This window comes from Capricornis sumatraensis, chromosome 19, assembly GCF_032405125.1.
Source record: "Capricornis sumatraensis isolate serow.1 chromosome 19, serow.2, whole genome shotgun sequence".
Classification (NCBI taxonomy): domain Eukaryota; kingdom Metazoa; phylum Chordata; class Mammalia; order Artiodactyla; family Bovidae; genus Capricornis; species Capricornis sumatraensis.
In genome coordinates, this window is record NC_091087.1 from 52,897,807 (window position 1) to 52,909,288 (window position 11,482).

The window sequence follows — 11,482 nt, forward strand, 5'->3', positions numbered from 1 at the left end:
TATGATTAAAAAAAAAATGACATTGTATCCTGGGCTACATGCTTTCTTGCCCCATTGATTTGTCTAATCTCTTTTCTTTTTATTGAAGTATAGTTTATTAACAATGTTGTGTTAATTTTAGCCCAGTGATTTAGTTATATGTGTGTGTGTATATATATATACATACATATATACAAACCTATTCCTTTTCAGACTTCTTTACTTATGGGTTATTGAGTGTAGTTCCCTGTGCTCTACAGGTGGTTATTTATTTTATCTGTAGTAGTGTGTATCCGTTAATCCCAAACTAATTTATCCCTTCCCCCTGTTTCCATTGGTAACCATAAATTTACTTCTATGCCTGTGAGTCTATTTCTATCTTGTAAATAAATTCACCTTTTTTTTTGATCCTACAGTAAGTGATATTATATGATATTTGCTTTTTTCTATCTTAACTTAATATGATATCTCTAGGTCCATCCATGATGCTACAAATGGCATTATTTCATTCTTTTTTATAACTAAGTAATATTCCACAAACACATACATATATATATATATACACCACATCTTCCTTATCCATTCATCTGATAGTAGACATCAATCTCTTTTCTTAATAGGTTCAGTCCAGTTCAGTCACTCAGTCGTGTCTGACTCTTTGTGACCCCATGAATCGCAGCACGCCAGGCCTCCCTGTCCATCACTAACTCCCAGAGTTTACCCAAACTCATGTCCATCGAGTTGGTGATGCCATCCAGCCATCTCATCCTCTGTCGTCCCCTTCTCCTCCTGCCACCAATCCCTCCCAGCATCAGGGTCTTTTCCAGTGAGTCAACTCTTCGCATGAGGTGGCCAAAGTATTGGAGTTTCAGCTTTAGCATCATTCCTTCCAATGAACACCCAGGACTGATCTCCTTTAGGGTGGACTGGTTGGATCTCCTTGAAGGACAAGGGACTCTCGTGAGTCTTCTCCAGCACCACAGTTCAAAAGCATCAATTCTTTGGTGCTCAGCTTTCTTCACAGTCCAGCTCTCACATCCACACAGGCTGCTGCTAAGTCACTTCAGTCGTGTCCAACTCTGTGTGACCCCACAGATGGCAGTCCACCAGGCTCCCCCGTCCCTGGGATTCTCCAGGCAAGAACAGTGGAGTGGGTTGCCATTTCCTTCTCCAATGCATGACGGTGAAAAGTGAAAGTGAAGTTGCTCAGTCGTGTCCGACTCTTAGCAACCCCACAGACTGCAGCCCACCAGGCTCCTTTGTCCATGGGATTTTCCAGGCAAGAGTACTGGAGTGGGGTGCCATTGCCTTCTCCATACATAGGTAATCTTAAAATTCCTAGCTGTTAGTGCTTCTGTTGGGAAACAGTTGACCTTGAACAATGTAGGGATTAGGGGCACCCCCTCCCCCATCAGTGAAGAATCTGCATGTGATTTATAGTGCCTTCCCTATATTCAGGCTTCCCAGGTAGCTCAGTGGTAAAGGATCCACCTGCCAATGCAGGAGACACAAGGAACGTGGGTTTGATCCTGTATTGGGAAGAGCTCTTAAAGTAGGAAATGGCAACCTGCTCCAGTATTATTGCCTGGAAAATCCCATGGACAAGAGGAGCCTGACAGGCTACAGTCCACGAGGCTGCAAAGAGTCAGACATGACTGATCAAACTGAGCACGCACTCCCTATATACAGTTCTTTCCCACAGGCAATTCTGTATATTCAGATTCAAACAAGCAGCCACAGATTGGATCACGCAGTATTTACTGTTGAAAAAAATCTGCCGATAAGTAGACTCCCTTGTGTTGTTCAGGGGTCAGCTGCAATTATTTGTATTAGCTCAGGTAGGTTGAGACAAAACGAAATACTTTTTTTCTCCCCACTAGCAAATCATCACCTATTTATGTGAGTGATCGATCAAGAGCTGTCACTTCAGATATGTTTTTAATCTCTTTTGAAGCATGAAGTTTAACATCCTTCACCCTAGAGAGCCCTCCTCTGATGGGATTTCACTAACACTGAGTTCTGTCTGTCTGTCTATTACTACCAATCTGTCTAGCTGTCTGTCTGTTTCTGTGTCTCCAGTTTTTCTAAGACTCCTTCTGTGACTTCACTCTTTGTACCGTTCAGAGGGAAACGGCAGCTACATAATCTTCTCCTATTGTGTTATGGAATCATATTTTCCAGACACTTTAAGATCATGTTTTTCTGAGATACCTGAACAACTGCATCTAAAGTGTATTCTTTGCTATTCCTCCAATTTCTTTTCCTAAAAAGAATCTGGGAGCAGAGGAGGCAGAATAACAATGCCTCCCTTTATTTGTATCTGGGAAATGCCCTCATTCCCCGAATTCTAGAAGAAAACATTACTCTGAGATAGAGCCAATTACCTGGTCCTGCTTTTCCTGCACAGAGCCTTAGGAATAAGACGTGAAACTTTAAATAAGTTAAAATGTTTGCTGCATCATTCTCCTTCTTTCCTGTTTTATTGCCACTGGCTAGGTTGTTGAAGGCTTTGTGACATCTAGAGCTCTTCCTTCTCAGGAAGTAGCCCTATAAGAAATTGAACAACATTTTATTCAAATTCAGTGGTTTTATATTCTTGGCTTGTAATTCTTTTATGAAGGTTTTCATCCCCTGAACCCACCTTAGAGTGAGATGGAACAGCAAGTTGTGACTTCTGGCTTAGTCACTGGAAAAAACCTCCCTCTTGTTCTACTAGGCTTTCCCTGAGGCTCTTTCCAGAAGTGTTTCATTCTTACTTTAGTTAAGATGACTCTATCATTGCTCATTTTCATAATTTTCCATGGGGTCCTTTCTAATAATGCCCTTTATTGAGCTTTTACTTTAGGTCAGGTATGGTGGTTGGTCCTGGCTGTTGTTGTGTTCAGTTGTATCCAAGTCTTCGTGACCCCATAGACTGTAGCCCACCAGGCTCCTCTGTCCATGGGATTTTCCAGGCAAGAATACTGGAGCAGGTTACCATTGCCTACTGCAGGGGATCTTCCTGACCCAGAAATTGAACCCACATCTCATATGTCACCTGCATTGGCAGGCAGATTCTTTAACACTAGCCACCACCTAGGAAGCCCTAGGTCAGATATATGTTAGTATTATTCACAGGAAAACTATCTTCACAACTGTTCAAGGAAAGTCATATTTTAAGAATGAGGAAATAGGTTCAGAGAGGTTAAGTAAGTTGTTCAGTGTAACACAGCTAGCAAATTGCCGAGCCAGGACAGGAACTTGGGTCTGTCCAACTTCAAGGCCTCTTTATTCAACATCATCCTTTCATTATGTACTTTAAAGGAAAGGAAAGTGAAGTTGCTCAGTCGTGTCCGATTCTTTGTGACCCCATGGACTGTAGCCTACCAGGCCCCTCTGTCCATGGGATTTTCCAGGCAATAGTACTGGAGTGGATTGCCATTTCCTTCTACAGCGGATCTTCCCGACCCAGGGATGGAACGCAGGTCTCCCGCATTGTAGACGGACGCTTTACCGTCTGAGCCACCAGGGAAGTCTTTATATACTCCTTAATTCACTTTCATTTGTGTTCCTTCATCATCATACTTCGATGCATTCTTAGAGTACCTTTTTTCTGAAGACATGGTTATATAGGAGACAGAAAAAGGCCTCAGACCTTTAAATCTTATCAGCAGCTCCAGGGAGAAGAATTCAGTCAGGATTTGGCTTGCAGAGACATGAAGCCATCCAGATGAACCCCTGGCAGCTTGTCAAGCAGTTCTCCACACCTGGGTTACCTTGAGCTTGGAAATAATGGGCAGCAGTTCCTCTAGGCTCAGTCCAATTTGGTTCCAAAGACTTCTGCAGTGCAGCCAACTTAGTAAGAGTGTAGTGTTGTTTAATTACTTGAACTCATTTTTAAAAATATTAACTGCGTAGACCATTGTGCGAGGTACTTTGCAGGCAGACTCTGTCCCCCGCCTCAAGGGCATTCACAGTGTCAAGAGAGAGAATCTATTCAGTTGACACAAATATAGGTGTGGTGGGGCCAGAGCATGACTAGGTGGCAACAGTGTCCAGTAATGCCGCCCGAAGCCTTAAGTCCTGAATTAGTGTTCTGGAGGATCCTTGGTTGTGAGATTAGACCATATGCAGGTCGTTTAGCCATAAAACAGATAACATTTGAGTCCGTTCTAGGTAGGTTCTTGGAAGCAATCTCTGATTTGATGGCATGAAACCAGAAGAGGGTCATAAAGAAATCAAAAAAGAACGAAGGTGAAGGAAATAAAGCTCAGCCTCAACATTCAATAGCAAAACAGTATTTCTTCTTAACATTTAAACGAACAAAGACAAAAAGAAAATGGCCAGCTTGAGAGGAAATGGAGGATTAGATGACAATACAGTTCTTATTGCCATTAGCCTTCATAGCTAAGGTTTTTAAAGTGCTTTACAAAATATTATGCTTCACAATATCTTTATGAGACAGGCAAGTGTTATTATCTCCATGGAAAGGTGGGGAAAAGAGGCACAGAGGTTTGCTTCTTTTATGCCAAGTGAGGCCAAATATTTTGTGGAGTATTTGAAATAAGACTTGAAAATAGAGAGGCCAAGAGAGAGAAGGCTGGAAGAATTTGTAATTGAGGGGCATAATTTCACACCACATAAGTGTCTAGAGAACGTTAATATAGTGAATCTTCATTTCCAGTGAAGTGGAATGAAAGCCTTGAATTGCTTCAATGCACCACATCGTGCAAATAGCAATTTCAGTTTCAGAAAATCCGCCACTCATAGTAGAGTTGTTCAGCGAAAATGGTTGTGATGAGGATTTCACACATAATTGTCCAAAATATGTTCAGAGTTGTGTACTGTGTATCTACAGAATATATCGATACAGACTTTCTCAGTTAAAATGTTAAATAATTACGGGCATTGTGTGGACTCTGAAAATACACTAATGAATATCTAATATGTCTTGGCTCCACTGTGTTATTTGTTCACGTATTTCTTTTCCTTTTATTCCTTGCCTTTTAGATACTGCTTTTTCTGTGTCCTCTCTCATTTTGGAATTTTTAAAAAGGGTTCTGCCCAGGGAAGACAGCTGCAGTACCTCACTAAGAATAAATGTCACCGTCCTAGTTTATTTATAAAATATATATAAAGGATATAAATACATAGTCATCTCCTTTAAAGACTTAAGTCTCAACATTCCCAGTGAGAAATATGGTGCTTATAGTAATTTGTTTTTATATTTTTCAATAGAGTGTTTGAGGTTAAAACATTTAGAAAGTTAGGTTGTCTATCAATAAGTTTCTGACCAAACTAGGAATAAAGCCTATTGATCTGTTAAAAAAGATTTTTATTTTGTATTGGGGTATAGCCGATTCACAGTGTTGTGATAGTTTCAGGTAGACAGCAAAGGGGCTCAGCCCTAAGTATACGTTTATCTATTCTCCCCTAAATTTCCCTCCCATCCAGGCTGCTGCATAACACTGGGCAGAGTTCCCTGTAAGACCTTTTGATCGTGACATCTAGTTAGGACTTTTCAAATTGTTAATGCTCATGAATATACCATGTGGGTCTTGTTTTAAAACTAGCATTCCATAAAAGATTTGAGGTTACAATGCTGCTTTCATTTTTAAACTAGTTTCAAAGGATTAAGCACAATAAACCTTTGGGAGGGAACAAATCAATCTATTTATGATCAACTGAAATTATTAAAGCTGTTTACATAAGAGTTTCAACTTTATTATGAAATTACAATGACTATTAAAGAATAATCAGTTCAGTTCAGTTGCTTAGTTGTGTCTGACTCTTTGCAACCCCATGGACTGCAGCATGCCAGGCCTCCCTGTCCATCGCCAACTCACGGAGTTTACTCAGACTCATGTCCATTGACTCGGTGATGCCATCCAACTATCTCATCCTCTGTTGTCCCCTTCTCCTCCTGCCTTCAATCTTTCCCAGCATCAGGATCTTTTCAAATGAGTCAGCTCTTCGCATCAGGTGACCAAAGTATTGGAGTTTCAGCATCAGTCCTTCCAATGAATATTCAGGACTGATTTCCTTTAGGATGGACTGGTTGGATCTCCTTGCAGTCCAAGGGACTCTCAAGAGTCTTCTCCAACACCACAGTTCAAAAGCATCAATTCTTGAGCTCTCAACTTTCTTTATAGTCCAGCTCTCACATCCATACATGATTACTGGAAAAACCACAGCTTTGACTAGATGGACCTTTGTCGGCAAAGTAATGTCTCTGCTTTTTAAAATGCTGTCTAGGTTGGTCATGGCTTTTCTTCCAAGGAGCAAGCGTTTTTCAATTTCATAGTTGCAGTTACCATCTGCAGTGATTTTGGAGCCCGATAAAGTCAAGTCTCTCACTGTTTCCATTGCTTCCCCATCTATTTGCCATGAAGTGATGGGACCAGATGCCATGATCTTAGTATTCTGAATGTTGAATTTTAAGCCAGCTTTTCACTCCTCTTTCACTTTCATCAAGAGTCTCTTTAGTTCTTCTTCACTTTCTGCCATAAGGGTGGTGTCATCTGCATATCTGAGGTTATTGATATTTCTCCCAGCAATCTTGATTCCAGCTTGTGCTTCATTCAGTCCAGTGTTTCTCATGATGTACTCTACATATAAATAAATAGCAGAGTGTTTATAAGTTAAATAAGCAGGGTGACAATATACAGCCTTGACGTACTCCTTTCCCGATTTGGAACCAGTCTGTTGTTACGTGTCCAGTTCTAACTGATGCTTCCTGATCTGCATACAGATTTTTCAGGAGGCAGGTCAGGTGGTCTAGTATTCACATCTCTTTAAGAATTTTTCAGTTTGTTTTGATCCACGCAGTCATAGGCTTTGGCATAGTCAATAAAGCAGAAGTAGATGTTTTTCTGGAACTCTCTTGCCTTTTTGATGATCCAGTGGATGTTGGCAATTTGATCTCTGGGTCCTCTGCCTTTTCTAAATCCAACTTGAAGATCTGGAAGTTCACAGTTCATATACTGTTGAAGCCTGGCTTGGAGAATTTTGAGCATTACCTTGCTAGCATGTTTTAATTAAAAATTTTAATTAAAGTATAATTTACAATGTTTCAGGTGTACAGTAAAGTGATTCAGTCACACATGTATGTCTATTCTTTTTTTCCTTTTTCATTATGGTTTATCACAGGATATTGAGTATAGTTCCCTGAGCTCAGCAGGACCTTGCTGTTTTTCCATTCTATATATAATAGTTTGCGTTGGCTAGTTCCAAACTCCCAAGGAATTATATTTAAATACAGCTGGAATTATATTCCTCATCTGATCTAGTGGAGAATTAAGCCCTAATAAATTAACTTTTTTCCTGTGCATCTAGAATAGTACTAATTTTGTACTATCCTTGAGAGAACTGAGAGAATAGTCAAGAAATTTTCTGTGTAGTTCAGATGAGGAATCTGAGTTGAAAATGTTGAAGTTTTCTTTATTTAATCTTCTTTGCATTTCTGTCTTCTCTCAACAACCTCCCCTCCTTAGCAAAATATTAACAACAAACAAGCTTTAGGAAAATTTACCTTATTGGAAAGCAGAACAGTCCTTACATATAAGTGTTACAGTGCATGAAGGCAGAAAAAAGTTTTATCAATGACTGACAACTCTATTAGACAATAATAGCCAGGCCAATATTCTAATTATCTCCATGGAAGGTCCCTGGAGAAATAGAAAGGAAGTAAAGGAAACATAGCCAATAGTGTCATTCTATCCTTTTCTCTCATAATAATACTGGCTTCTTTAATAATCATTTCCAACACAGACACATGCCCATGGGTGCACACTCACACACACAGAATATTTGCTTTTACTAAACAAGTATGGTTGATATTTTAGCAATAGCAATTTTCGAAAACCAAGAAAGATGTTAGTATGGTTGATCTCATGAGGTATCATATTCTTAAGTGAAAAAACAAAATAAAACCAACTTAATAATAACAAAGAAGATAAGAGAATATGATAATTTCATCTTATAGATATTTACTATAAGATGAAATGCTACTCATTTCACTCATTAGTTGATAGAAAAACTTGAACTATACTCTGTTAGTAAAGAAGATGCCTTTAGAGAGTAAATAATGATAGTTTTCTGTTTACCTACTCTACCTTTAAAGTCTTCCAGATTACTGCTTGGGCCATGTGGGTTTGGTGCTACAAATGCTGATCTGAAGGGCCCCAAAGGAAAAAAATTACACAAACATTCTTTTTTTAAAAAAATTTCTCCATGAGGAACGATCTCTGAATCAGTGTTTAAAGTTACATATAGTAAATTTTATGCCACTATGAATAATTCAGTTCAGTTCAGTCACTCAGTTGTGTCTGACTCTTTGCGACCCCATAAATCGCAGCACGCCAGGCCTCCCTGTCCATCACCAACTCCTGGAGTTCACTCAGACTCATGTCCATCGAGTCGGTGATGCCATCCAGCCATCTCATCCTCTGTTGTCCCCTTCTCCTCCTGCCCCTAATCCCTCCCAGCATCAGGGTCTTTTCCAATGAGTCAACTCTTCGCATGAGGTGGCCAAAGTATCGGAGTTTCAGCTTATCAGTCCTTCCAAGGAACACCCAGGACTGATCTCCTTCAGAATGGACTGGTTGGATCTCCTTGCAGTCCAAGGGACTCTCAAGAGTCCTCTCCAACACCACAGTTCAAAAGCATCAATTCTTTGGCGCTCAGCTTTCTTCACAGTCCAATTCTCACATCCATACGTGACCACTGGAAAAACCATAGGCTTGACTAGATGGACCTTTGTTGGCAAAGTAATGTCTCTGCTTTTGAATATGCTATCTAGGTTGGTCATAACTTTTCTTCCAAGGAGCAAGTGTCTTTTAATTTCATGGCTGCAATCACCATCTGCAGTGATTTTGGAGCCCCCAAAAATAAAGTCTGACACTGTTTCCACTGTTTCCCCATCTATTTGCCATGAAGTGTTGGGACCAGATGCCATGATCTTCGTTTTCTGAATGTTGAGCTTTAAGCCAAATTTTTCACTCTCTCCTTTCATTTTCATCAAGAAAACATTGGCAGTAGCCATAACAGCAATATCTAAATCTTTAGGTCTATAAATAGTGATATAAACTGGAAAATACAAAAAAGATATCAGTCTGCACCACTAAATATTAATGACAAGTTTGGTTGTTTGGGTGCTGTTTAAACAGCTGATATTAGTTTTCAGTTTGAGTTTGTAAAGGGTGTCTCTGGTGGCTCAAATGGTAAAGAACCTACCTGCAATGCAGGTGACCCGGGTTTGATCCTTGGGGCTGGAAGATCCCCTGGAGAAGGGAATGGCTACCCATTCCAGTTTTCTAGCCTGGAGAATTCCATGGGCAGAGGAGCCTGGCGGGCTACAGTCTATTGGGTCACAAAAAGTCAGACATGACTGAGTGACTACACTTTCACTTTGCATATGTAAAACTCAACAGTGCTGGTTTTTAAATCTGCTTAAAAATAAGTTAGATGTGGAGAAGCATGGCTAAAAATGTCATATAAGTTTTCATTATGCACACAAAAATATTTCCCTTTAATAAAGATTTTCTCATTATATTTAATGGGAAACAACTAAAATGTCATGAAAAGAGTCCAGTAGGGAGACTTTTACTATTTATCTTTTAGATCATATTTTTTTTCCTTCAAAATGTGCACATATTCTTGTGATGTTTTCAAAAGTAGGTCCTGGTATAGATTTGACTCACCTGTAGATCCTAGAGGAGACACTCTATAGGATCCAGATTTAAATTCAGCAGCAGCTTTTTCTAGTTCTTTAGTTACATTCTTTTGCAACTCCCATCTTGGTCAAGTAAGTCTCCGTGCTGTTATTTGAAGGGCATGGAATTGAGGTAGAAAGCGCTACGTTTGCTCTTAGAGTAAGATTTCTATTGAGCCCTAAAGTATTATTGAAATTTCCAAACAAGGGGGACTCCAGGACTGGCCTCCTGGTGAGAGTGGTGAGGCAAGATCTGTCCTGCTGTTTCTGCATCCCAAGTTTGGTGCTGACCTCTGCCAGCCTCTCCTTAGTCTTGTCTAGTTTATTTGCCCATGACTTTCTAACTTCTAGTTCTTCTAGGTAGAGTTGCTTATATTTTTGCAACTCTGCTTTATTAGAATCTTCTTGAAAAATGTTCATCTTGGAGAGTTCAGATTCCAAGTCTTTAATTCTGAGTTCCACCTGACTTCTTATTAAAGCATTACTCCTCTCTCTTAACTGCTCTAAGTTTTCTTGAGATGCTGCTTGTACCTGACTTGTGAGTTGACGTAACTCCTTTCAGTCCTGTACCTCATCTTCTAAGTTAGCACGATCACGTGACGTGACCTCCAGTGAAGCCTCCAACATAGACTGCATTTTTAGGGTATCAGCCAGTTCTTGTGGAAGTTGTCTCACGGCTGCTGTGGCAATCGCACTGGGGCTCCTGCCACCGCCACCGCAGGGCCCAGACCCTCGGGGCTCCCAGTCCCAACTTTCCTGGGGCCGTGCGAGCCCCAGCAGGCCGTGGATTTCCTCCACCACACAAACGTTCTTCAAGTGTGTGAATTACTCCCTGGGCATTATGACTGAATTTTGGAATCTGGGTTTCTTTGTTTTGAACCCAGAACTGTGCAGTTCAAGCTGAGTGTGGTTGAAATTAAAGTATAGGAGCCCCAAAGGAACCGAGAGGTCCTCTTCCTTTTCAAAACCTGTATGCAAGCCAGCCTAGTGCCTCTTTTGATTGCCCCCAAGTTAGCATTCAGTTTTAGGTCAATGTCAGATAAGGAGATAAACCACAGATTTCACAGGGCATCATATAAATGTAAGAGGAATAGAATGAATAAATTTGTAGATTTTATTCAATGAAATGATGAGTGATGAATAGTTTGTTCATTTACCCTGAAATATAGTCATCTCTTGATATCTGAGGGGAGTTGGCTCCCGGACCCTGTGGATATCCAAATCTGCAGATGCTCAAGTCCCTTACATAAAATGGCACAGGTGCATGCGTGCTTACTCACTCGGTCGTGTCCGACCCTTTGGGACCCCGTGGACTATGGCCCGCCAGTCTCCTCTGTCCATGGGGTTCTCCAGCAGGAACACTGGTGTGGGTTGTCATTTCCTTCTCTATGGGATCTTCCCAACCCAGGAATTGAACCGAGGTCTCCTAAATTGCAGGTGGATTCTTTGCCATCTGAGCCACGAAGGAAGGCCATAAGATGGCATAGTATCTGCATATAACCTATGCACCTCCTCTCATACAATTTAAATCATCTCTAGATTACTTATAATACCCAACACAATATAAATTCTATATAAGTAGTTGTCAGAGCGTGACAAATGCAAGTTGTGCTTTCTGGAACTTTCTGGAATATTTTCCCAAATATTTTTGGTCCATAATTGTTGAATCCATAGATGTGGAACATGTGGATATGGAGGACTGACTGTAGAATCACCATTTTTCTTAGCTAAAGCACAGTGATCATTCTGCCTTAGTACAATATATAACAAGTCTTCTAGTGAAATCGTCTCACATCCAGTGTATCTCACTAT

At 40.4% G+C, this 11,482-nt stretch overlaps 1 pseudogene; it reads right to left on the reverse strand.

Annotated features, from left to right (window-relative positions):
• Positions 1-9,564: 9,564 nt before the first annotated feature.
• LOC138095000 (ankyrin repeat domain-containing protein 26-like) lies at positions 9,565-10,090 on the reverse strand (annotated as a pseudogene).
• Between the last annotated feature and the right edge of the window lie 1,392 nt (positions 10,091-11,482).